Source organism: Dasypus novemcinctus, chromosome 11 (assembly GCF_030445035.2).
Source record: "Dasypus novemcinctus isolate mDasNov1 chromosome 11, mDasNov1.1.hap2, whole genome shotgun sequence".
NCBI lineage: Eukaryota > Metazoa > Chordata > Mammalia > Cingulata > Dasypodidae > Dasypus > Dasypus novemcinctus.
Window position 1 is genome coordinate 10,155,358 of NC_080683.1, and position 15,630 is coordinate 10,170,987.

Here is a 15,630-nt window from a genome sequence, read left to right on the forward strand (position 1 = left end):
TGGCAGGGCACTCCTTGCGCGCATCAGCACTGCGTATAGGCCAGCTCCACACGGATCAAGGAGACCCGGGGTTTGAACTGCGGACCTCCCATGTGGTAGATGGACGCCCTAACTAACCACTGGGCCAAGTCTGCTTCCCCAGAATGTCTTCTCATTTGTTTAGGTCTTCTTTAATTTCTTTTAGCATTGTTTTGTAGTTTTCTGAATTTAAGTCCTGTATATCTTTGGTTAAATTTATTTCTAGGTGTTTGATTCTTTTTGTTGCTATTGTAAATGAAATTTTTTCTCCTAATTTCCTGCTCAGATTATTCAATACTAGCATACAGAAACACTGCTGATTCTGATTGCGTGTTGATCTTGTATCCTGTCGTTTCGCTGAACTTGTTTATTAGCTTAAGTACGTTTGTTGTAAACATTTCAGAATTTTCTAAATATAAGATCATGTCATTCGCGGATAGTGAGAGTTTTACTTCCTCTTTTCCTATTTGGATGCCTTTTATTTTTTCTTCTTGTCCAATTGCTCTAGCTAAAACTTCTAGCACAATGTTGAGTAACAGTGGTGACAGTGGTAATCCTTGTCTTGTTTCCAATCTTAGAGGGAAAGCTTTCAACCTTTCCATATTGAGTACAATGTTGGCTGTGAGTTTTTCATATATGCCCTTTATCATAGTGAGGAACTTTACTTCTATTCCTATTGTTCAAAGTGTTTTTATCAAGAAAGGATGCTGGTTTTTGTCAAATGCCCTTTCTGCATCGATTGAGGTGATCCTGTGGTTTTTTCCCCTTCAGTTTGTTAATGTGGTTTATTACATTAATTGATTTGCTTATATTAAACCAGCTTTGCATACCAGGAATAAATCCCACTTTCTCATGGGGTATAATTCTTTTGATATGCTGTTGGATTCTAATTGCAAGTATTTTGTTGAGAATTTTTGCATCTATGTTGATTAGAGAGATGGGTCTGTAATTTTCTTTTCTTGTAGTATCTTTTTCTGGCTTTGGTGTTAGGGTGATGTTGGCTTCATAAAATGTGTTAGCTAATTTTCCTTCCTCTTCAAGTTTTTGGAAGAGTTTAAATAGGATTGGTGTTATTCTTTTCAAAATGCTTGGTAGAATTCACCTGTGAAGCCATCTGTTCCTTGACTTTTCTTTGTTGGGAGATTTTGATAACTGATTCCATCTCTTTAAATGTGATTGGTTTGTTGAGTTCTTGTGTTTCTTGTATAGTCAATATAGGTTGTTTGGGCCTTTCTAGGAATTTGTTCTTTTTGTGTAGGCTGCCTAGTTTTGTTGGCATACAGTTTCTCATAATATCTTCTTATGATACTTTTTTTTTTCTCCTGTGGGATCAGTCAAAGCATCCCCCATTTGATTTCTGATTTTATTTATTTGGATCTTCTCTTTTTCTTTGTTTTTCTAGCTAAGGGTTTGCCAATTTTATTGATCTTCTCAAAGAACCAGCTTTTGGTTTTGTTGATTTTCACTATTTTTTAATTCTCAATTTCATTTATTTCTCCTCTAATCTTTTATTATTTGTTTCCTTCTCCTATCTTTGGGAGTGGTTTGCTGTTCTTTTTCTAGTTTCTCTAGTTCAGTTAGAGCTTTGATTTTAGCTTTCTTTTTAAATATAGGCATTTGGGCTATAAGTATCCCTTTCAGCATTGCCTTCTTTGGATCCATACGTTTTTTCCCCCTAGTAAAATCATTTTTTTATGTCTTTATTTTTTTTAAATAGTTACATTTCCAGTTCCTCTAAAATTATTTTATTTAGTGATAAAATCCATATCCAATAGCTTGAAATAAAAATTTACATAGTCTTCAATTGAGTTTATGCCACTTTCTTTTAGAATACCCCTGTTTTCATTGAAATAATTTTTTAACCTCTCTATGTGTTCAGCCTTATTTTAACACTCATATTATGGGTTTGTGGAAAGGCCACAGGTCGCTAGCTCCATGAAGTGGCGAATTAGTCCTTGTTTTGGAAAATCCTGCAGGTATTTATCCAGAAATACATGTTCATGAAATTCTGAACCATCATCATTGAAACCTGATTCACTGTTAATTGGAAACTCCCACAGTTTTACCTCTTTTGTGCCCTGGTTCATCTCTTCAAAACCTTTCTGAATGGGCTTTGATTGACTGTGGCTAACTGCTTAGCAATTTCCACAACCCAAAAGCGAAGGCAATGTCTCTCTTTCAGGTGCCTCTTCTATAACTGCCTTAACATAAAAAATACCCTTGAATATACTTTTCTTAAAACTTTTTCTAAGGTCAGTGGTCTGTTCCTTGTAAGTATTATTTTCTGATTCTTTGTCAAATTGAATCTGATCTTGTAGTCTCATACTAACTCTAGCTGCAGCCAATCTGGCAACTTTCATGTCTGATACTATGCTACTGAAATTAACTTTCTGTGTTTGTCCATCTTTCTGTGCACTCAAGTCTTCCTGGTGCTGGTGCCGTGGCTGCCTGAGCAGCTTTGACTTGGTCATCTGCTTCTCAAAAGGGAGAGGCTCAGCAACAGCAGATGCAGCCATCACTAACTCAGAACTCAGAAACTCTTTTCTCTTTTTTGCAGTATCTTCTATAGCTTTTTTAAGGCTGCCAATTGTTGCCTCCAAACTTATAAGCAATCTTCTGTTGGGTGGCTTGGTTGTTAGTACATTCAATGTGCTCAATTCAGCTTGCATGTTCTTAATAATATTTAACAAGTCTTTTTTCATTGTCTTGGCTTTTTGAAGTTTCCTAGGAAATCTCATTGATTAGAACAGACTGCTCATCTTTTTTGCTATATATCTTGCCGTTAGTGTCAAAATCTCTTTAGATATTATTTTTTGTCCTGGCTGGTCCCAGCTGAGCAGCGAGTGGCTAAATCACTGCCATGGATGCTTGGGGCTTCTATAGGACAAAAGCAGGGAAGTAACATGGGTGAAGAAGCCGGAGTGCTGAGACCGAGGAAACATCATTCAAACTGCTGCAGAATGGGACACGGGGAATATTGTGGGCCTCAGGAAAACTCATCCCCCCACGCCCCGTTTCTCAGCACCCACCTCATTTATTGGTTTCTCAAATCCTGTGTTGCATTTGGGGCTCTGCTATATTATTTTGGGCCATTTCTTCCATTTTCTTAGTATGGCTTGTAATTTTTTGCTAATGTCTAGACATGAGGAGGATGGTAAGTTTATTCTGATGCTCAATTTCTCTCTTCTGTAGGGTTTTAGCAGTGGGAAGGCTATGTGTTCCTGCCATTCTTTGCTTCATGGTTCAGCCTGTTCTGGGTCTTTAGGATTGTCCCTGTTACTTGCTCAGTTCTAGATCATGGAGCCAGTAATAGGTTGTAGACCTGCTTCCAAGGGCTTTGGGAGGGAGGCTGTAAAAACTGGAAAAAGCCTGTTATTTACTTTTAGTTCCCTTTCATGCACTTCCTTGATCTGCCAGCAGATGGTGTTCTGAGGCATCCCTTTCAGTTCAAAGCCTGGTCTGAATTTGTTGGCTGCAACCCTGAAAGCAACAGTGTGACTGAGGATCCTGCTTGGAGGCTATTCAGAACCTTGGATTTAAAACTTTTTTAGAGGTTGTTCTCAACCTTTGCTGGCAGCCTTCTCCCTTTTCATAGGTAGGAAATAATTCCACTCCCCTCTTTGTCCTCACCAACCAGCCTGGTCAGCGAGGAGGGTGATTGAGAGGGTTGGCTTTCTTTTCTCCTGTGCCCGTCTCAAGGAACAGTTGTATGGCCTGCCTGTCCTGGAAGTGCTCATGGGGCACAAAAAATTTGTTGGCCAGAACCTGAATTAGCCGTAGGCTGCGCCCTCTCTCTTGTTTCCTGGGTAATTGGATCCCAGTGACCCTCTCTGTCCATAGCTGCCGGGCCAAGGCAGGAAAATTCAAAATTGTCCACTTATAAGGTGAGGAAAGGGTGCTGGCAACTGCACTGGATCCTCTACTCACTGTCGTTCTGTCGAGCTACTTTTCCTGTGCCCCTCTCTCTTCTGGATAGTGTCCAGCCTTCCTCTGGTGTCCTTAACCCTAGAACATTTTTCTTCCAGGCCATTTCTGCCCGTCCTCTAGCTATTTTTCTAGGAGAAAGTGTTTCTCTAATCTGCCATCTTTCTGGAAAAAAGAATTTTGAAAGCAACAAGAGAAGTGATATTTCATATACAGGACATCCCCAATAAGATTAATAGCAAATTTCTCATCAGAAACCATGGAGGCCAGAAGACAATGGGGTGACATTTTTCAAGTCCTTAAACAAAGAACTGTCAACCAAGAATTCTATAGCTGGCAAAATATCTTTCAAAAATGTAAGACATTTATAGATAAATTTGGAAGAGATTATTATAAAAAGACCTACCCTACAGGAAATACTAAAGGGAATTCTTCAGGCTGAAATAAAAGGATACTATACAATAACTTGAAGCTATATGAAGATATAAAGAAGGACAAATATTGTATGATTTATCTGAAACAAAATACTTAGAATAAGCAAATTCTTAGAGACAGAAAACGGAATCGTAGTTACCAGCGGTGGGAGGAGAGGGAAATGGGGAGTTATTGCTAAATGAGTAAGAGTTTTGGTTTGGGTTGTTGAAAATAGCCTGGAAATAGTGGTGAAAGTTTTACAGTATTGTCAGTGTACTTTACTGTTTTTATGTTAGGTATATTTTACCACAATTAAAAATGAAATAAATATAAATAAAATTCAAGTAGTAACTAAAGGATTTGTCATATCATTTAAGTACTGTATTAATGGCTGATACCATTATCATATCCATTTCACAGGAGGGGAAATGGACAAAGTGAGTCAGTATCTTGTCCAGAATCACAAAGCAGTCTGGCCTTCTGGGCAGGCTTTTTGTCACCACATCATATGTGTCTATCTGGTAGAGATTTATAGTCTAAAGAGCATTGTGGGGAAACGGACTTTGGCCCAGTGGTTAGGGCGTCCGTCTACCATATGGGAGGTCCACGGTTCAAACCCCGGGCCTCCTTGACCCGTGTGGAGCTGGCCATGCGCAGCGCTGATGCGCGCAAGGAGTGCCGTGCCACGCAAGGGTGTCCCCCGCGTGGGGGAGCCCCACGCGCAAGGAGTGCGCCCGTGAGGAGAGCCGCCCAGCGTGAAAAGAAAGAGCAGCCTGCCCAGGAATGGCGCCGCCCACACTTCCCGTGCCGCTGACGACAACAGAAGCGGACAAAGAAACAAGACGCAGCAAATAGACACCAAGAACAGACAACCAGGGGAGGGGGGGGAATTAAATAAATAAATAAATCTTTAAAAAAAAAAAAAAAAGACCATTCTTTAAAAAAAAAAAGAGCATTGTGTGCAAATGTACAGAGAAAGAGCTACTGGACAAATACTTAAATGGAACAAAATATTTCTTTGTTTTTGCTAGTACCTACTTATTGTTCTCCCCATGTCTGGATTTTTCCCAGAAGAGATATGAAATTTGATTTGTAGTTATGTTTCTTGACCCACCTTTCATTAGATTGTAGTTAAAATACTAGAATTAGTTGTTGTTTTGTTATTTTAAGTGATGGGTAGATGACTGGTCACCTTTAGTCAAATTCTTATCTGATTGGTCTTAAAAGATGAGAAAATGTCCAAACGTGCTCTTCTTCATGTCTCCTCTGAGTCACCTTTCTTGTTGTCATACTTTCACAGGCCTGGGCATTCCTGTGCAGGCCCTGTTTGAGAGCTTTATGGTCTCCATACCTACCCAGAGGTCCCTCCCCAACCCGCCCCAAATTACTAGAAAATTGGATGGAAATTACAGTGCTCGAAGGGAGTTGGTGGGTCTCTATTTCTTCCTAGACAGGAGGAGAGAACCTCTACCTGCTACTAGGTTAGATTCCTACTAGGAAGTGGGTATATTCTGAAAATCTACTCTAACGGTTAGGGAGGGCCTCCCTCATACAGAACATTCCTTGTAAGCCTGTGGAGGGACATACTTAGAAATAAATAGCAACCAACTTGTATAAAACCATAGTTACAAAAGGCTTGGCAAACTACAGTCCATGGGACAAATCTGGTCTGTCACCTTTATGTATGGCCTACAAGCTAAGAATCATTTTTATATATTTTAGTTGTTAGGAAAAAATCAAACTGAGTAATATTTTTGTGACATGTGAAAGTTACATAAAATCCAAATTTCATTGTCCATAAATAAAGTTTTATTGGAGCCCAGCCACACTAATTCATTACATATTGCCTATGGCTACTTTTGTGTTAAAACAGCAGAGTTGAATAGGTGGGACAGAGACTGAATGGCCCTATGCAGAAAAAAATTTGTCAATCCCTGTTTTTTTACAAAGGACTTTGACCAGTATTATGTTCCTTAGATCATTCTGACAGTGCTTGAGATAGATAGGGCAGGAATTCTCCTTCCTATTCTATTGATAAGAAAAAGAAGGTTTGGATGGTGATATGCCTTGAGTTACATGGCTGGGCCAGAATTCAGCTCTGGACCTTTTTCTCTACTCTTCTCTGCTACATCTACCCAAGAGATGCTTTTGTTATAGTAAAAAGAAAATATATTGAAAAGGTGAGGAGTATACCAGAATATTAGTGAAGATTTTAATGATTAAAACTTCATTTCCCAGAATAGGAACAGTGAAAGCATATCAAGGTGTTTATAACTAGCAGAGCTATTATATGGGTATAGCAGTGGTTGAAAGGGGAAGTCTCAGGACGCATATTATGTATTAGTAGTAGGAAAGCTAAAAAACTAACATGGGCTGTATAAGATAATTAAACCTCATATAAAACACAAATATAGAAAAAAAGAAAAAAAAGGGAAGTGGATGTGTCTCAAGCAACTGGGCTCCCACCTACCATATGGGAAGCCCTGGGTTCTATTCCCAGGGCCTCCTGGTGAAGGCAAGCTGGCCCACGTCGGTGGAGAGCTGACGGCCCACACCACCGCAGAGAGCTGAGAGCAGACAGCGAACGCAAGCAACAAGGGGAGCAGGGAAAAAATAAATAAAGTAAAATAAATAAGTCTTTAAAACAGACACACAAATATGGGTGATACTGCATATATAAGACTTTTTACAAAATATAAATAACAATGTATTAAAGAGAAGGAAACAGAATAGCAGCTATGTATGGCAGAGGAAGCATAGAGATTGTGAAGTGATGAGTTTTGTTTGTTTTTTGTTTAATTATTAGAATAATGAAAGTGCTCTAAGAATGATTGAAGTGGTGAATGCACAAAAATCTGCTTACACTGAATACCATTGTTGTACACTTTGGATGGAATTATGCTTTATTAATATATATCAATAAAATTGATTTTAAAAAAAAACAAAACAACAACTTCATTTCCCAGTGTTGACTGGATTTTCCTTTAATGTGATAGTGATTCCCAAAATAGTAATTTTCCTTTATCTGTGGTTAATTTATTAAACAAATACATTCCATTGTTTTCCTTTGGAAACTGGCTCTTGGTGATACCCTGGCTCCCAAGGGATTAAAAAAAGTGGTAGCATATTTTAACAGATGTTCTTGTAAGAATGTCCTTAAGTTTTTGAGCATGCATTGGTCTTCATTCATTTATTGAAAGTGAATGTGGCTCAAGCAGTTGAGCACCTGCTTCCCATATGGGAGGTCCAGGGTTCAGTTCCTGGTGCCTCTTAAAAACAAACAACAAGCAAACAAATGAGAAAACCAACTCAGGGGAGCAGATGTGGCTCAGTGATTGAGTGCTGGGTACCTCAAAGAAAAAAAAATCCATCCCTTTCTGACAAGTTCTTATCTGGCCCCTAGAAAATTAACATTACTGCCACCAAGTGGCTAAACTAACTTTTTGTTTGTATCAACTAAATTTTTAATAATCCTTAGGTGAAACTAGTTTTCTCTTTTTAGGATTATGCTTACCTCAGGAGATCAGATTTTGGGCAAAACAGGCTGGCTCTTTCTAATTATGCATTTAGAAAATGCTGCCTATTCAAAAAATATTTTATGACTTCCTGCTAGGCTAGTTTCAAGTGAAATATGATGTGGAGATTTATTTACAGTTCTCTGTGTCTGTATGTGTCTTTCTCTTCTCTTTTCTCTAATGAAACTCAAAGCATCAGGTCATTTATCAGAGGTAATTACACAACAGATGGAGCTTTTCTGATATATAATAGTCTCAAAGTGAAAGATTCTTACCCATAATGAAGAATGCCCAAAACTTTAAATGCCTCTCTTGATTTTAACGTAAAGATTTTTTTAAAAAATAAAGTGCATATATTTATCTTGAAGGTGGTCTGTAAATCATGCTGCTTTTGTTAGGGCCATATTCTAAAAAAGATTCGTAGTTGGCCATGTACAGTATAATGATACGTAGTTACATACTGTATTGAATTGGATGGCTATAATTCACTAGGAATCAATATATGGGACCATTAGTTAATCCCTGTGAAAATGCAGAAGGACTTGAGTATTTCAGCAGTGTTTTCTTTGAGAAATTATTTTTTTTCCATATGTTAGCTGGGTAGGAACTTCTTCAGTCATTTGTAGTGTCATCTGACCTTCACCTTGTCGTCAATATAAGGACCAAGCTAAAATAAAATCTTGATTTTTAGGTTATTCATTGTTGACTTTTCTTTTTTAATTTAGGTTTTAATCCAAGTTTTAAGTACACAAGTAAAATGTGACCACATTCTCATTTTTTAAATTACAAAGAAAATATAGGTTTATATAGAGTAGATGGTGAAAATACTCCTTCAACACTCTCCTCCAACTACCACCACCAAATTCCCATTCTTTCCAGAGATAACCACTGTATATTCATTTTGGGGTTTATCTTCTTTACCTATGCAGGTATGTACATGTTTATACACATAAAAGGTTTTTTTATTTTCATAGAAATCAGAGCATTCTATACATCATTGTTTTGCAATTTGCTATTTTACTAAGCAGTATATTTTAGAGATCTTTCCAGGTCAGTGCATAGAGATCTGCCTAACTCTTTTTTACTTTGTTATTCTTTGAAGTTTTAGGAACTTAACTCATAAAACTGACTGTCCCAATATAGTTTTTCCACATAGATCTTGTGAAACCTTTTTGGTTTCCTATATAATTTTTGGATTATTCATATCTTATACCTCATTTTAAGTCAATCCTATCAATTAATATTAATTACAAAAACATTCATTAGATTTTTAAATATATTGGAATAAAATAAAATAATACTTAGTATTCATATTTCTTTAATTTCTTCCATTAAATGTGCCCTCAACTTTGGAGGATATATTGTACCAAGTACATAAAACTAAAACTCATTCTTAGTTACTTTTATTTGTATTTCTTAATTTGTCTTTGTTTATGATCCTCTAGTTAGCTCAATGAAAAAATATTAAAGTCCTGCAAAGTTGTCAACACCATCATTGTATTTTCACAGGATATTAGCGATAATCTCCAGATTACCTCTTTTCAGTCCATAAACCTATTAGATTACTCTCCCACTGATATATTAAAAAAGGAAGTTCTTTTCTTTCACTCATCACTGACTGTTGGTCAGCCAGATTCCTAATCTCTTACTCTCACTTGTGTTTGACCTACCTACCCTTCCCAACACTGACTGATGCTCAGCTCTGTACCAAACCAGACCCTTCTTGTCCTAAGGACATCATGGCACTCATTTATTCATTCCATCTGTACTCATTCCTCTTGAGACCCAGCTCACAGCCATTTCAGCAATGCTGATTGCCTCCTCCAAGGAATTGCTATATTTCTTACCTAACATCTAATCATATGTTGTCTTGTATCGGTTACCTTTTTGACGAGAATGTCATCTTTCCTTTGTACCGGTTTTGAGGCTAATCCCAAATTAACAGACATTTTATTTTTTTAAAAGATTTATTTACTTATTTATATCCCCTTCCCCGCCCCCCCCCCCCCAGCTGTCTCTTCTCTGTGTCTATTTGCTGCGTGTTCTTCTTTGTCCGCTTCTGTTGTCAGCGGCATGGGAATCTGTGTCTCTCTTTGTTGCGCCATCTTGTGTCAGCTCTCCGTGTGTGCAGCTCCATTCTTCGGCAGGCTGAAGTTTCTTTCGGGCTGGGCAGCTCTCCTTACAGGGCGCACTCCTTGCGTGTGAAAAGGTAGTGCTGTCAGTGCCAAAAAATGACTGTATGTAACCTTCCATTTTATATTCATGTGCTCTAGTGTTTGGTAAACCATTTCACCCTTTGATCCATCAAAAAAGTGATTCTATTTAATAAATACAATAGAATGCTGCCTTGGTAAGGAAACTTTTTTTAAAATTCCAAAATACCAATATAAAGCCTTTACTATGTTATTCAAATTATGACAAATTATGACTATTGCCAAAAGAGGTTCTATTAGTAAGATGTGCCAGTGTTTACTTCTGTAAAATGAGAAAGCTGGGCTAAGGTATCTTCTATTTAGTGTTACTCTGAATATATTGCCAGCTGTGGTACAGCTACCTGTAGAAGAGGCTCAGCAAAGAGGCGCAGAAAAAAGGCACCTGTGTTCAGAATTCTTTTTAAAAGGCCACAGGGTAATACCTATAGCCTAAATAGATGTCTTTTTTTTTCTTTTCTTTTCTTTTTTTCTGAAGCCTCTTGCAAACTGGTGCAAATGACTTCCCTTTCTGAGGAAAGTATTGCAGCCTTCTTTTAGTAGCTGGTATAGGCCAAGATTTGTGAGGATGCCCTTGATACCTGAGATTTTCCATGTCAAAATATGAAAGCTCTTCCAGTGCTGAGTGATTTCTGCTGTGATGTTAGGAGAGTCATGCTTGTGTTGACGATAAAATGAAAATGCAGAAATCTGAATTAGGACTTAGTTAAATTTGTAAATACCCAGAACTGAAGTCTAAATTGGAGAAGTGACAGCCCCTGATTTCATGTCTATATTGAATATGCTTTGTCATAAGAGAAAAACAAAATAGTGTCTAAAAACAGAACTGACTTTACTAGTCAGGTGATTTTTAAAAAATTATTAGAGAAGTTGTAGGTTTACAAAAAAATCATGCATAAAATACAGATTTTTCATATACTACCCTATTATTAATACCTTGCAGTCAGATAATATTTTGACTTCCCAAAAAAGGGTTCCAGTTTTAATTCCCAAGATGGTGGTGTCTTAGAATTTCATTCTTAGTTGCTATTGGATTTAATCACATTTTGGAATATTGGTAGTGGGTGTTTTTCAGCGTCTTAATTTATGGAAGCTGTGTTTTGGCCATAAAAGTTCTAAGCAAAAGATCAACGTCTGAAAAACTAAAATCAAACATATTTAACTGCTTGCCCAGAATCACTTGAGTTCCATGAAGCATGTGTTTAATCTTCTGCATTAAGTAACAGAAATAGAATATCGTGGTTTGAAATTATGATTGTAGAATTTATCCCACTATCCCTTGTCTTTATAAATAACATTTTGTTGAGAATGAGTAAACAGATTACCATTTCTTGTACTGGGCATCATTTGGTCTCTGTGAGTAAGCCATTTGGACTGTGAGGAACATATGGGAAAATTAGAAATTAACTTTTAGGTTCATTGTTTTGTTCTACACCAGTGGTTCTCAAAGTGTGGTCCAGGGATCCATCAGCATCTCCATGATCTATTCATAGGTACATAAAGTCCTTTTCTACCTACATATCTGTGTGAAGCTGGCTTTTTCTTCATATGGTTTATATAAACAACACATTGCAGCAGATAGAATGCAGAGGCAGATATGAGAATCCAGGTGTCATCTTCTAAGACAAGCCACTCTTGCTGTTTTTGTTTTTAATTAGTTATTTTTCATAAAAGGGTATATTTTTATGTTAACATGTAATTATTAGGTTTTTATATTTTAAATTAAGCATTTTAAAAAAATTTTGTCAGTTTTCATTTCAGGTAGACTGTCAATAGACAGCAATAATATCAACAGATGAAAATCAATTGTACTTATTTTTTTTTTTAAGATTTGTTTACGCCACCTCACCCCACCTCACCCCACCCCTGACTGCTCTCTGTGTCCATTTTCTATGTGTTCCTCTGTGTCTGCTTGAATTCTCATTAGGCAGTTCCACAAACCAATCCTGGGATCTTCCAGAGTGGAGGAGAGGTGATTACTCTCTTGCGCCATCTCAGCTCCCCTGTTCTGCTCTGTCTTCTTACTTTCTCTCCTCTATGTCTCTTGTTGCGTCATCTTGCTGCGCCAGCTCTCTGCTTTGGCTGGCACTCCTGCACAGGGCAGCACTCCTGCAGGGTGCTGCATTCCCTCATGGGCTGGTACTCCACGTGGGCCAGCTCGCCATGTGGACCAGCTTGCCCTCACCAGGAGGCCTTGAGCTTCGAACCCTGGACCTCCTATATGGTAGACGGGAGCCTGATTGGTTGAGCCACATCCATTACCCTGTACTTATTATTAGTTCTGTTTCCTTTCTAGAGATACTATATATGTCCAGTAATTACGTTAGGCCTCAAGGTTGCCTGAATCATTTTCTTTCAATAGTGAACAACATATTTTGAACACCTAATGTGCTGTTACCAAGATGAGTAGGATTTTGTCTCTTTCCTTGGAAACTCATTCTATTAATGCCATTGCTCAGTCAGGAGAGAGCATATCTTCCAAAACACATCCCCTGGCCCCAGCAGGGATGTCTACTCTACTCCTTAAAAGAATCCAAAATCTGTCTTTCTCCAGACAAGTGGGAAGTATTCCTAAGTTATTTTGCTCTTAGTGTTGTTCACTGGGGAAGGTGGTTTAGGAGAATTTTATTTCTATTGAGCATATGGGCTAATAAGCATACATGTATGTGTGTGCATACACACACATACACACTATAATATTTGCAGAGCTGCCCAGCTCTGTATTGACTTAGGGGAGTAAAAGTGGAATAGTAATGAAATTTTGTAGAGAAGCACTTTATGAGTGAAGTTGACAGCTATCCAATAGCAAGTTTGTAAACCCCCTCATGACTCATTTTTTTTTTTAAGTTTTATTTATTCATTTCCTCCCACTCCCATTCTTTCGCACTCACTCTCTGCTCTCTGTGTCCATTTGCTGTGTGTACTTCTGTGTTTGCTTGTCTTGTCTTTAGGCGGCACTGGGAACTGATCTCTGGGACCTTCTGGACTGGGAGAGAAGAGAGGCATTCAATCTCTTGTGCCACTGCAGCCCCCTGGTCTGCTGCATCTCTTATTGTCTCTCCACTGTCTCTTTTTTTTTGCATCATCTTGCTTCGCCAGCTCTCTGCACAGGCCAACACGCTGCGTGGGCCAGCTCATCTTCACCAGGAGACCCCAGGAATCTAATCGTGGACTTCTTATATGGTAGATGGGAGCCCAGTCACTTGAGTCATATCCACTTCCTTCAAGACTCTAATTTGATCTAAATGATGTGAGGTCATGCAGTAAGGATTAGAACTTCTAAATTTATAGAGGATTAATACTTCGTAAATAGTTTCATTTGGAAGTTTCATTTGGAGAAATGGGAAGGCTATTTGTGCTGAAGATTTTCTGTAAATTTAGATTCCCTCTCATTACATCTTTATCCTTGTTTTTAATAGATAATGCTTTTCAAACTTTTGTACACCGATTAGGCGTGTCCTTTCTGATTAAAACATTTCATGAGTTGCAGATTCAGGGTGAGGTTGGAGGGCTAGGGTTTTCTTTTCTGAAGTGATGATTTATTATCTTAACCATTCTGATCTCTCCCTGATAACACATTTATAGCTATTAAATTACACTTTTAAATCTCCTCCACATGTATGTTGAGGACTTTAAAAGGAGGAAACTTTACTGCTGAAGAAATAGAGATTCTTTGAATAATTTTTAAAAGATCATTTTACATTATTAACAAGGTCATATCAGGAGACAGTGTAGAGTTTATTTCACTATCTCCATTGCATAGATTTTTTTTTTAAGGAAGCTCATTAAAAAACTCCTGATAAAATATTCTGAATCTCTAGCAAGAGAGGAGAATTGTACCTCTTGAATCTACTCTCTAAAATCACCAGTAGAATGGAGAGCCTAGAAAAGTGAGATGCTTGCAAAGGTAACTAATGTACAGATTGTGATGGACTGGAATTGACAAGCTGGTTAAAAATGGATGATGCATTTCTAAATAGCCCACAGTCCCTTTAGTTGGAAATTAATTAGATGCTATTATGTAAATCATGTTAATTAAACAAGAATATTGAAGTGTCAAAAACATGCAAAAGGAGTGGCTATTTTTGTGTATAATGTTTTGCAGTTACTATGAAAGGACTGATAGTAGAATATCTGTTTCATTACTGAACTTCTGGCAATCTTTAGCTGACTGACTCCTTGACAATCTGTTTTTCCTAATTGATGAATTTTAGCACATGATGTAACTGCAGCCAGTGAGGACTAGTGGAACCAGAAGCCAAAAATAACCAGTCATCACAGATGTTCTACCAGAACCCTTCTGAGTAGATTTTTTTAATCTCTGTTTTCAAGGTTAAGGAGAAATACTATTTTTCTGTATTTGCACAGCCTTAGGTTTTCAGTGCCTAGGATGATTGCCAGCCTAAATGCAGCTGTCCTCCAAATCTTCTTCCTTGAATCAGTCTTCAGCCAGGCTATGGGGTTGACTACTCAAGAGCAATTTGGAGTTTTTGACATGCTCAATAACTATATTGAAAAGAAAATTTAAGAATTCTTTGTATCAGCTTGAAATGTGAGTGTTGGTGGTTAATGAAATATCCTTATTCAGTCTTCTGTTTTTGCAGGTTACAGTGAAATTAGTATGCAGATTTGACCTCTGTCTTTTACTTTATAGGACTGAAACCAGTACTGTTTGGGAAATTCCACTACCCTATTACAAATGCTATAAAGATTAAAACTTATTAGGAATACAGTTGAAGAATTTCATTTTATGACTCTCAGGTGGAATTCCACATGTGCTCCCTAGTGCTGCTTTATGTATGATACTATTGATACAAAAACAGAAACATTCCAAGAAGAAAAGGCAGGGTATTCAGACTTCTGTGGTCACAAAGCATATGCTACCACAGCATTATTTGCTTGCAGATTCCAAACTCTAAATTACTGAAACTTGGCATTGTTTCAGGAAAATGTCCTTTGAATGTAATAGTACATGCAAGATGATAGTCCAGGGGTTCTTAACCTTTTTTATTCCACTGATCCCTTTGCCAGTATGGTGAAAACTGTGGATCCCTTACTATATTATGTAATATTCAGTAAATATCACACCTGCACCAACACGTCCCCACAAGAATAATTTTTTTAATTTAAATTCAAGTTCATTGACCCCTTGTTAAGAACCCCTATTAGTAAATATCTCCAGATAATGAAGAATCTTGCCTAAAGAAAAGTACAGGTATTGAATTTGCTTTTAGCAAAAGAAAGCAAAAAGCGCTCCTGATAATTGGCTAAAAATTAGTTCAGGTTGGTTAATCTTGGTTGGCTCATAATCCCCAAAGGTCTGTCATATTGAGTAAGAAACTTTTAACTATAATTTTAAAAAAAATTTTTTAAAACCAAACTTATTGTTCCAAACACAGGTACCATTAATGTAGACTAGAGGGTAATGGTTTGAATTGTTCTGTGCTTTGAAATATGTCTGTTTTCCCAACCTGATCTGCCGCCCCACCCCCCATAGATACACATGAACGCATGCACACTACATTCACTGTGGGAGCCTCCCTCCCCTC

General features: G+C 37.6%; 1 protein-coding gene and 1 pseudogene across 2 annotated transcripts in view; one reads left to right on the forward strand and one right to left on the reverse strand.

Moving 5' to 3' along the window:
- Positions 1-15,630, forward strand: part of ZFAND3 (zinc finger AN1-type containing 3) — a 391,008-nt gene that overhangs the window by 311,260 nt on the left and 64,118 nt on the right. The window lies entirely within an intron of this gene.
- On the reverse strand, positions 1,764-3,455 carry LOC139440036 (small ribosomal subunit protein mS31 pseudogene; annotated as a pseudogene).